This window comes from Budorcas taxicolor, chromosome X (assembly GCF_023091745.1).
Source record: "Budorcas taxicolor isolate Tak-1 chromosome X, Takin1.1, whole genome shotgun sequence".
NCBI lineage: Eukaryota > Metazoa > Chordata > Mammalia > Artiodactyla > Bovidae > Budorcas > Budorcas taxicolor.
In genome coordinates, this window is record NC_068935.1 from 22243725 (window position 1) to 22256527 (window position 12803).

Genomic DNA, 12803 nt, shown 5'->3' on the forward strand with positions numbered 1-12803 from the left:
TGTCAAATTACTTCCCAGTGGTCTAATTAGTTGATAGCAGGTCCCAGAGGCTTAGACAACCAGCGAAGTAAAGTTGTATGGAGAAATGAAACAGTGAGTAGAATATGAAGCACTGTGTTAGGGAATTCAGGGTTACAATTGGACAGCTATAGGGCTGCATAATTTGGGTGTGGAAGTGCAAAAATGCACTGAAAACTCTTCACATTTTGCTAAGAACAGGCCATGATTTTGTTAAAAGTTCTGGATGGAAAGAAAACAGTGGTGCAAGCTGAGGCTGGCTGGCATTTATTAGGTGTTTTCTTTTTGAAGGGCTCTGTGCTAGGCCCCATGGGGTGCCAGCTTTATCACAGTGTTTGATACTTGCAGGTAAACAAGTTTCTCGAATTTTAAGGATAAAGAATTTCACAACTTCTCAACTAAAGTGATTTCCTACATATAATAACTCCAGTCTTCAAAGATATTTTCTCTCTCTTCAAACATGCCCTGTAGTTTCTGTTTATAAAGGTACCAAAGTCTGTTCAAGCTCAGAAATAAAGAAAATGAAAGATCTAATATTCAGAGTTCTTAACTAGGACCAATTCTCCTGGTTTATTATTCTTTGGGGCAAGTAGTTACACATAATTGAGAAACTAATGGTGCAACATAAAGAGGAGGTTTCAACCCACTGAAAGTCTATTATATCATTCTCCCATAATACAGTACCCTGAGGCTTTCAAATGTAATCTTACTAAAAATTATGCTAAATCTGGCTACATGCTGGACAACTCTTTGAATTGACAGCTTCAAAAAAATCAAAGTGACCTAAAGTCAATAATATCTTGTGCGTTTTTCCTTTCTTTTCTATACGTTTCACCTTTCCTTCACCTGCTATGTCTTCAGCTCAGATTTTGACTATAATCCAGAACTTGACATACTGTCACACCACTGTGATGAGAAACCGAGGTACTTATTCTCATGAGAATGTTTCCCATATTAAAGTGGTCAACTGTCTGTTGTAATCCTGGAATGTAAAAACAATGCCTCCTTTCTCTTGTGAAATTTTTTGGCTCCAGGCTGTGGGCTAAACCCAATCATCCCACTTTTTCAATAAATATTTGTTGGGAACTAAGGAAATCTAACATTTAATCATTTAATACATTTGATCATTAGTTATTTAATACAAATTATCTATACATACCAATAGGGGTTTCCCTGTTCTGGAAGTCTTGTGTCTAAAACTTGAGAGGAGTTGAGGATCTCTCACCCAGGTAAGGACTGTTATAAAAATCTATTTTATGATTTAAAGAGTGTCATGTGGTAGTCAAGTGCCCAGACAGTAGAGCCAGACTGCCTGTTTCAGATATTTGTTCCACTTCTTGCAGATTGACCATGTGGTACTTTTAATTTAACAACTCTATGTCTTTGTTTCCTTATTTGGAAAACTGAGATAGTAGAAGTACCTCTTTCATGTGATTTTTGTGAGTTAAACAATACATATAACATACTTACAACTCAAATTATCGATGTTATTTATTACTCTGGTTTTTAATTTTACTCTAGGTGTCAAGCCCTTTTCTAGGAGCTGAAAGTACAGAGTTGAAAATATTTTGAAGTAGTGGAGGCAGTTATCATATCATGTGATCAGTGAGGTAACTTGCCAGCTCTCAGGGGAATCAAGGAAGGTTTCATTGGAGGTATTATTCTAAAACTAGATATGGAAAATGAGTAGGAGTGAGCCAGGCAAAGTGTGAAGGCATCTTACGGGAGTAACAGTGTTCCTAAAAGGAGAGAACAGCCGTGAGAGAAGAGAGCATATGGTAAATTCAAAGAACTGAGAGAAGTTCAATATGGAAAATCACATAGGCCCTTGTAATAAATATCAAGAAATTGTTTTTTCAAATTTTTATTGAAGTATAGCTGATTTACAGTCTTGTATTAGTTTCAAGCGTACAGAAAGTGATTCACTTATATATGTAAATATATATACATATATAAATATATATGTATATTCTTCAAATTGTCTTACCTTATAGAGTATTGAATATAGTTCCCTGTGTTATACAATATGTCCTTGTTGGTTATCTATCTATTTTATATATAGTAGTGTGTATATGTTAATTCCAACCTCCTAATTTAGACTTTATCAGGAATGCAGTGGGAAATTTTGATGGGTTTTAAGTAGAAGAATGACTGGATCATATTCTCACTTTAAAATGATTATTTGACTTCCATATGGTTAAGATATTGAGAATAAGCAGAATTGTTAAGTGGCTATTGCGGTGGTAATGGGATGGAGATAAGTGGAAGGAATACATAGGTATTAAGGAGGTAGAGTCAGAGGTACTTATTGATTGAATCTTAGATTGAGAGAGGAGGACTCAAGGATTCATTGAATGTAATGGTTATGATACATCTTCAGTATGGAGACAAAGGACATTTCAAGTTTTAAACTGAAAAAAATTTCCATACTCCAGTATAGGAAATGGAGGATGAGGAACATATTTGGGAGTAATAGGTAACAAAAGCTGTTGACTTTGGTTTTAGATATTTTTGGTGTGAAGTGCCTATGCAGCTACTAAGTGAAAATGTCTTAGGAAAATGGATGTGGAACTTAGGTGAGAAGTCATGGTATAGCCCGTGTTTTAATCAGATCACTTGGCTACCCTTTGAATCCAGTCATATTGGATAGGTTTTTTAAACTGCCGTGAAGTGGATTTTATGTTGTGGTGCTCTGAGATCTTTATAGATTTTTATCTGAACAATTTTCCTTCTCCTCTGAATGTAGTTCAGTCTAAATCAACTACTGGCCAGACATACCACCTATTTAGCAGTTGTGCTTAGGTCTTCTGAAAATTGAGTGATATCTTTCTTGGTTCCTAATTTTCATTCTACTTGTGGCCTTTGCCAAAGCCATTAACTTCCTTGTCCTCCAACATATCTGTTTCTAATGAAGGAATGATAATAATTTTGACATCTTACCCTTCCTTAACAGAAGAGTTTGGTAAGCAGTGATAAGTTTTCCAGTTCTACACTTCTATCTGTCAGCCATTAAATACTCATTTAAAAATGTTCAGTCTCCTTGGAGTCAGTGTGCTGCACTGATGCTTGTTTCTGATATCCATAAAAACTTCTATATGTCTCTTCAAAGGAGACAATTAAGCAACTCAGTTGGGACAGTAACTAGTCATGTTGTTAGTTATCAAGAAAGTTTCATTGGGCCTTTACTTCACTCTTTCACAGAATAAAAATAATGAACACCTATATTTTATTTTGCATATGAGCACAGAGCCATGGCACCCTACCAACAAGAGATTTATAGTGAGGAGGACAAATGAAAAGTTAAGACATACGACATAGTCAGAGTGAAATGAGGTTCATCACAAGGAGACCAGATAGAGAAACTCGAAACTTCAAGTAAATTAACCTTGAGTATTCTGGACTATAGCAATAACTCCAAGCTCTGTAACTATTATAAAATCTACATTTAGAGAGTATTGTGTGGTAGTTAAGTGCCCAGGTTGTGGATCCAGATTGCACTTACACACACACACACACACACACACATGTAAAATGAGATGCAAAGAATACTGCATTAAATTCTGGTCCTGATTTATTTATTTATTGAGTTATTGAGAGTCTATTAGGTTATGAGAATATATTGATGAATAAAACACCCATGGCACCTGAGTTTATGGAGCTTATATTCTGGTAAGAGAGACAAAAAATAAATAATCAAATAATTGCATAATTAAAACTGATAAGTTCTATAAAGGAAATTAATATATAGTGAGTTGGCCAACCCACACAAGTGATGGAGTATAGTGAGGACCCTACATTAGATATGACATGTGGGAAAATAGGTCTGAGGTGTTAGCATTTAAGGTGAAGGAGATAATGACCCACTCATACAAGCAACAGAGGGAAGCATATTCTAGAAGGGAAGATGAGCATGAGCATGTATGAAAGTTTTGAAGTTGGGAAAAGCCTATTGTTCTCAATGACCTGAAAGGAGGCCTGTACGGCTACAGAGAAGTGAAAGGTGGGGACAGTGGCCCACATTGCATTGTAGAAGGAGTTAAGGTAGGTAGAGAATATTTAAGGCTTTATTGGCCTTGGGTTTTAATTTGGATTTTATTCTAAGGGTGAAGAAAAGCCATGAAAGGGTTTAATCAATAAAGTATGATACAATTTACATTTTTGAATGACCTCTCTGGCTTTCACATGCAGTGATGATTAAAGGGGTCAAGAGAAATACAAAGACAATTTAGGAGACTCTAGCAGTGGCCTCTGAGACACATGATGGTGACCAAAATAATATTGGTGGAAGTAGAGATAAAGAAAAATAGCTGTGTCTGATATATGTTTAGAAATTATAACTAATAGTGCTTACTAATGGATTATATATGTGAAGTAGTGGAGAGGAAAATATCCAGCATGACTCTTAATAGTTCTCACTTGAAAAACAAGTAGATTTTACTGGCATTTATTGACATGGGAAAGACTGAAACAGGAAATGTAGGTGAAGATGCCCACGAAAAATCCAAGCAGAGATGTCAAGTAAGCAGAATGAATATAAACCTGGAAATTGTAAGGATAGGGCAGAGGTGAATATGATGACTTGTGGCCATAAGGTTGACTGAGAGCTCCCAGAGAAAGAGTATAGAGATGCCAGAACTGAGCACTATAACACTCCAACCTTCAGTGGTCAGGAAGAGGGGGAAGGACTAGCAAAGGGGACTTAAAACAGCCTATCTCCAAACTTTCCCTAATCTGCCTTTGTTTGGTTTTAATCACTGCCACACCATCTTTGTTCTGGCCACTAGTAAGACTCTACTGAAACAAAGTGTGAGATTTTTGAAGATATGACAGTTTTCTTAGAGCTTCCTTTTTTTTTACATCTTACTCCTGTTGTTTATACATGCTCTGAAACAGTCTATGAAACAGAAACCAAAAAATTAGATGAAAATACTCTGCATTAGCTTCACTACTCTCTAGATGTTGTACTTCTGTTACTATGTGAAAGAGTTTTCTCCACAAAGGTCATGGAATTTTTGAGGGACGTGGTACCTGGTGAGTATTTACTCAAGATATAACTGCATATAGGATAAGAGATTCATCAAGCTTCATCGAGATTCATCAATTCTGACAGATTACAGAACATTCCCCTTTTGGACAGATTTGGCAGACTGAAAAAAGTATAAGTTAAAACGATAAGGAAAATCTATTATAAATTTTTCTGTCATTCTTGTTTTATGCCCTTGCAATTTCTCTAGAAGTTAAAACATCAGAAGGACAGGGCTGAGTGCTTTTTATTCTTGAGGTTAGTTTACTTAAGATGGATTAGGGTGACAGGAGATTAACATTCCAATTCAATCAGCAGTTTATGAATTTCCATTCACCTAAATACCTAAAAATAGTAACACAGATTTGTTGTACAGGTTGGAAATTATCTCTAGAATTAACCCATCACTTGAGATATGTCATTACCAGTTAGCCTTTTTGCTTTTTTCTTTAATTGTTCAAGCTTTTATTATTTTTTAATACAATGTGCTGCCTGTGAGTAATATCTACTTGCTAAAACAGAACCAGAAAACCTTTATTGGCATATTTCTGGTAGTGTTAGTTCAACCCCTGATTTTTATTGAAAAATAAAGGGCTCAGTTTGGCAATAGATTAAAACTGCCTTTCTAGAAGAATATTCTGTGGATGGGTATAGCCAGTCTCAGGGTGTAACAAGTCTTCTCTTCCCCACTTCCTGCACCTTAGGAAACTTTCAGACAAGCTGGGAGACCTTCCCAGGAAGAGAAGGCAATTCAAGGCTGTTAGAGTGCGATGAGCTCCAGGAGAGTCTTCAGGCTGGCCTTCAAGGTCCATTTCAGGCAGCTCAGTCTTTTCTGTAATCAGGTTGACCTTTCTCTCAGTGAGTCACATCACTTATTCATTCATTTGTTTTTTCACAAAACTTGTAATGAGTAACTTATTGATGCTGAATGAGATGCTGGACCATGGGCCTCCATCTTCAAGCACAGCAGAATGGGTGTCTGTCCTCATATAGATTCTTGCTGCTTTCTGCACTTGCCACTTGGTCAGATTCCATAGCACCATGAGATACTAGTAGTTTTTTGGTTTGGAAGAAGGACCAGGGAAACAAAAGAGAAAAGGTTTAAATATTCATTTATATTATAAATGTGTGGGCCTCACTGTACCCCACACAGCTCTAGGTAGAAGTTATATGTTCAGTCAAAAGTTTCATAGAGTGGAATATAAATGCTAGGGCTTATAAAGATCCTGGAGATCATCTGAGACAACCCTTTCATGTAATAAATGAGGACGCTGACAAAGACAGAGAAGAAAACAGCTCTGTTCAAGATTGTATAGAAGGCTGGAGTCACAGCCAACCTCCAGAACTCTATCTCTTGCACCAACTTGGCAGAAAAACAATTAAAGAAATCTTGGTCTAAGTAGAAATGACCTGAGAGTCAACAGATACATTTTAGGGGGAAAGATAAATTGAGAAAATTTTACCTAAAGAAAAAAAGAATACCAAACAGTAACTTAGGGATATTCTTCAAAATTGTTTATGAATACTTTTTTTTAAGGCCTTGATTAGGTATTCCTACTGGAGGCTCCAATGTGAATTGAACACATTTAAGTACAACCAGAGTGGCCTGAATTAGACATGGCGAACAATGGTAGAAAGATTGAGGGCAAGAAGAGAAGAGGGTGACAGAGGATGAAATGGTTGGATGGCATCACTAACTCAATGCACGTGATTTTGAGCAAACTCAGGGAGATAGTGATGGACAGGGAAGCCTGATGTGCTGCAGTCCATGGGGTTGCAAAGAGTCAGACGAGACTTAGCAACTGAACAACAACAAACAACAAGGAATGGTAAGTGAATTCCATCCTGCACGCCTGACATGGGTCCTTGAAACCTCTACTGAATATGTTTCCAACAGGAGAGAAAACCATTTTTCCCCACTTTAGGTGCAATGGTGACTGGGCTGATGACTGTTCAAGGTTCCTTCACAGGATTATGTTACTGTGGGGTCAGTGGTAACAATCTCACACGCTATGCAAGTGGCAGGAATGTCTCCTAACTGAGGACAGTGGCTTCAGCTCTCTGTGTGGTCCACTGCTCCGCTCCTCTCTTCAGGCTTCTGCATCTCCTTCTGTAGCCTTTACTCCTAACGTAGGGTTTTAAAGTATCTCTGAAAAAGTTGTTCTTTAAATAACTTATGCCATACTATGTGTTTATGTTGGAAAAATATTTTTTATATTGTACTTTGTGCCACGAGGTGAATACATTGCAAATAATAAAATTTTACTCATTACCAGGTAAATATTTGTTAGTAGCCAGGCAAGTAATGGGGTACCTCCTCCCTCAAACACACACAAACAGTTATCTGCTTTACACGACTATTTCACTCATTACCAGTAATCAAGATGGGAGGATATGTAAGCTTGAAAAGCTGAAGTTCATTTCTACCATGTGTGAGTCTTTAGCAAAAATTCCCTAAACTTTCTGTGGTATTGTATATGAATGTTGACACAGAATTTTCTAAAGCACCAGAAAAAGTCTCTGGTTGCAAGGTTTCCTTGGTGTCTGTCACCTCTTAACAATGCAAATACAAATAATTAGGAAACTCTTGTGTGAATATTTATTTATATTTCTATGTCTTAACTACAGATCAAACTTAAAGTAATGGCTACAAGGATAAGAGTTAATAGTAATAAGATTTAGTTTTTTAAGAGGAAGTGGAAAAAGCATCTAAGTTATTTTTGTATTCCTGATACCTAGCATGGTACATATGCACCAAAATTTCTCATTACTTGACTGAATGAGGAAATGATAGTGATGGGTTAATTTGCATTTTATTTCTTGATTTAAACTATGAGCACATGAAAGAACTTGCTGAGCAAATTGCTGGCAGTCTCCAACCCTACCTTCACCATCTCCAAAGCATACAATTTGCACAGATTTTTTTTTCATATGATGAAACTAATTACCTTTACTATTTTAAAAAATACAGACTGATTTCCAAGGGTGTATTACTGAAAAAGGTCAGGATTTGAATTATGGTCACAGAATTCTTTGGTCCTAAATGATACTTACTTTAAATTTTACTTATATTCTTACTGGGAAAATTCTCTCTCCTGGGTTCCTACCTTTTGCTTCCCTCTAAAAACAGAGGATTGATCAGAATGGAGATAGTTCTCTGTTATCCTACAGGAATCGGATCCTAGTGGGGCCATTTCTCCCTGCTTGTGCTATGGCCTTAGTTGTGTTATACAGCAGCTTCTGAGTCGGCCACCATACCCAAACTGCTAAAGCAAGATTCATGGTGTTATCTGTGTAAGGGAGAAGAAACTTTTCCAGTCAACCATAGAGGACCTAGCTTATAAGAGCCCACGATTCTTTGGCACCCTGGTAGCTCACCTTCCTATTTTAGGTTTATAGCACCCTCTGTTGGAAAGTGTCTGCCAAATCCAGAGACTGTGCAATAGCACTGACCTTTTTCAACCAGTCCTGAAATTGTAATACCCAGAAGTTCTCTTGTTGCTGCTACTGCTGCTGTTTTTGTTTTGTTTGTGTGTGTGTGTATCTATAGAAGGTAATTCCCTGAATTTTGAAGACCTATGTCTATAGTGTGGCTCAAGGTCCTGGAAACCTTCTACTTTCTCTTGTGCAACATTCTTAATTTGGAAGGTTCGGAGACATGATAAATAAACTGCTAAAATACCCATCACATTTTCTTCCTGTGAATGTGGGGGACTCTTGCAAAAGAGACTCCTGGTGAAATGCATGAATATCTCAGAATTCTTGAGATATCTACAGATAGAAAGTCTTATATCTTGTTATATCAATCAAAAATATAAAATGTCCCTTCTTACCAATCTGCACAGCCAAGGCTTAATGCATATACACGAAATTTTTTAAGGAATTCGTTAACTGGGGAATTCCCTGGCAGTCCAGTGGTTGGGACTCAGCACTTTCACTGCAGGGGCCCAGGTTCAGTCCCTGGTTGGGAAACTAGGATCCTCCAGACCACATGGCATAGACACACACACACACACAAAAATCATTAATCACTTTCAAAGCTTAAAAATTATACATAGTATGCAAATATGATGAAATAAAGTATTTCCATTCCAAGACACAGATTCTTTACCCCCTGAGCCACCAGGGAAGCCCCATGCCTAGGCCAACCTGGGCCAAATCTCACAGCTTCATATCCCCTGTTCCTTGGATTCAGTAGGGCAACTCCCTGGTCTCTGGATGTGCCTGTAAAAGAGCTCTTAAGCCCATTGGCCAGTATGGTGGGAAATGTAAGTTGTTGTACAAGTTATAATGACAAAGAATATATATATAGCATATATATATAGTTATATATAACTATATAAGTTTTATTAAATAATAGCTACATATAGGTGTATCAGGGAAATATTCTAAAAGGTTCCATTTTAATTTAAAATCTTCAATATTCATGCAAATTGTCTTAAAAACACTAAATCACATTCTGCCACATTTTAAAGAGAAAATCCATGCTAAGAAATAGGGTTATTCAGATCATATTATAACCTAATTTCTGAGACATTGGGCAAAAAAGAGCCAGTTAGATGTCCATTATTGTGGCAAGAGTTCTGTCTTTTGAAATAGAAAATGTAGTTCATTTCTCTCACTGTTTACTTGGATCACATTGATACTATTTTTGTTAATTCCATAATACTTGATACTTTTAGATGAAATCATTTTGATGCTCTCTCACATTTTGTGTGTCAGACATGCCCTCTGTTCATTGAATAGAATATGGTACCGTCAGTATAAAGTTTATGAAACACAAACTAAAATGTGCAAGATGATTTTTTTTCCCTAAAACAGAATTTGTTTCTTGAGGCCTCATTCTCTTCTAGGTTGAACACTTCATCTGTGATGATTCAAATTGTTGTTTAGTTGCTCAGTCATGTCCAACTCTTTGCGACCCTATGGACTGCAACACACCAGGCTTCTCTGTCCTTAACCATCTCCCAGAGTTTGCTCAAATTCATGTCATGATTCAAATTAAAGTCAGTGAATATAAGCTTTATTCAGTCAAGCTATGTTTTCTCCTTATTTTTTCACAGTGTTAAATGAAAGCTCCAAGAGTTCAGGTAATGCCACAGCATGTTGGGAAATGAGTATCTGTTTCTTGGTTCTTGCCAAATATCCCTTCTAGTATCTGTTGACATCTATATAATATTCAGTTAATTGTCCATTCTTGACACTGCTGCTGCTGCTGCTAAGTTGCTTCAGTCGTGTCTGACTCTGTGTGACCCCATAGATGGCAGCCCACCAGGCTCCCCCATCCCTGGGATTCTCTAGGCAAGAACACTGGAGTGGGTTGCCATTTCCTTCTCCAAAGCATGAAAGTGAAAAGTGAAAGTGAAGTCGCTCAGTCGTATCCGACTCTTAGCGACGCCATGAACTGCAGCCTACCAGGCTCTTCCATCCATGGGATTTTCCAGGCAAGAGTACTGCAGTGGGGTGAAAGTGACTTCTCCTTGACACTATATCCTTCTAATTCTGTCAGCCTTAGATTTGTCATCCCTTTACTACCACACTCTATACCCATGGGGAATAGGAAATATGTATATAGTCTCCCATCCCTCTCTTGGGCCTCTGGAAATCACTGGAACAATTTCAGGCCTTCTGTTCTAAACAAAAGCTATGACACACACTGTATTAACAAGCAGAGACATCGCTTTGCCAATAAAGGTCTGTATAGTCAATCTGTGGTTTTTCCAGTAGTCATGTATGGATGTGAGAGTTGGACCATAAAAGGAGGCTGAGTGCCGAAGTAATAATGCTTTCGAAATGTGCTGGAGAAGACTCTTGACAGTCCCTTGGACTGCAAGGAGATCAAACCAGTCAGTCCTAAAGGAAATCAACCCTAAATATTCATTGGAAAGACTGATCCTGAAGCTGAAGCTCCAATACTTTGGCCACCTGATGTGAAGATTTGACTCATTGGAGAAGACCCTAATGCTGGGAAAGATTGAAGGCAAAAGGAAAAGAGAGTGGCAGAGGATGAGATTGTTAGAGCAACACCGATTCAAAAGATATGAATCTGAGCAAACTCCAGAGATACTAGAGGCAGAAGAGCCTGGTGTGCTGCAGTCCATGACGTAACAAATAGTTGGATGCAACTTAGCAACTATACAACTACAATAATCCTAAATGCACCATATCACTATTTCTAAGGTACTGCTGTTGAAGCATGGTGACACTACAGAATTCTTCAAGATCTGTGACCTGCTTGGGTTTCATCTGTAGTGTAAAACATCAAAACTCTCTTCTCGCAGATCCCTGAAACTATCTGCAATTTCTATTCTCCCCACCCCAAGGACACCATTCTTTTCTTGGGGAAAAGAATTTTCAGAATCACTTTTCAGAGGTACTATAAAGTTTCATTATCTTGTTTCTCTTTCATATATTTTGTATCCTCTTCTAGTTCAGAGGCTCGTTTATTTCCTTTGGTATGAGAGAATTTGCTTGTGTATCATTATGCATTCTTTCGAATCAATTTTTTTATGACTTTGACTTCTGATACTCAATGCCTGGGCTTTTGGAAGTCAAAAATAATGTCCTCTCTAACAAATTTCTCTGCCACTCATTCCAAAATAAATTTTAAATTGATTTTTCCCCCTGCACTTCTTCCATAGCCTTTATGTCCCAAGGCAATGAATGTTAAGTTCTTATTTGAAATGGAGATAACCTCAAGGTAAAAGAATATTCTAGAAAGTTAGAAAACAAATTGGTTAATTTTTCCAAATGTTATATTGTAGCAATACAACTTCTAATCGTACTAAGATCAACATTTGGGGAGATGCCCTGGAATTGCCAGCTGGAGTATAGAGAAACCAAAACATTTCCTTTTAGTCTCAACAACTGTTATACACATTCTCCAAGCCATTTCCCTGTTAACAACATTGCTTTTCTCCTCTGTGTGTTTAAAGGGAAGAGACCTACTCCAGAAAGAGTGGAGCCAAAAGTGATGAAAACCTGCCCCTCTCAATAAGTCAGCAGGTTGCTTTTAGTTTATGAATGAGAAGAAAAATGGAATGAATGCTTTCAATTCTAATCTTAGAAAGTCAAATCCTTGAGCAGGGAAAGTCTTTTTCAACCTAACAGAACAACTAAATTTCTATTCTGGTTACAATTTGTTGGTTGAGATACAAAGGACGTCGAAACCTCACCCAGACATATAGGATTTCTTCTAAAGCTTTGGGTTTACTGCCTTCTTTCATTTTTTTTCTTGACCTTAAATCTTTTCTGTTATTCAAAGTTGCCTATGTATCCTAAGTTAAACACACCTTGGCATGATAGAGTACTAGGATGTCACCAATGACAGAAGGAATCTTTTTTGGTAATAAGTAGCACAAGGATCCATTCCTCACTTAATTGAATGATGCCCCTCGAGTGGCCACATTGTTTCATGATGGTGATCACTCTGCTCCCAGACATCCCTATCCTCTTATTCTGAGCCTTGGTGACTATTATCACTGCTATCTCTTATACTGATAGAAAACAAAAATCATTATTACCTGCATCTCAGTAGGTGTGGTATATTGTTTATTTTTAATTCTGAATCTACCACCCTCATGAAGTCTCCTATGCTATACAAAGGAGGAGCTGAGAACCACATTTCCCAGAAGTCCCTTTCCATTTGTTTCTGTTTAAAATGTATTAATGCCAGAAATATAAGTTTGGGAAAGCACAAGAGAATGAGAGGTCATTACTCGCTGGAAGCCTCTGCAGGCAGACAATTGGGCAGACATGAGGT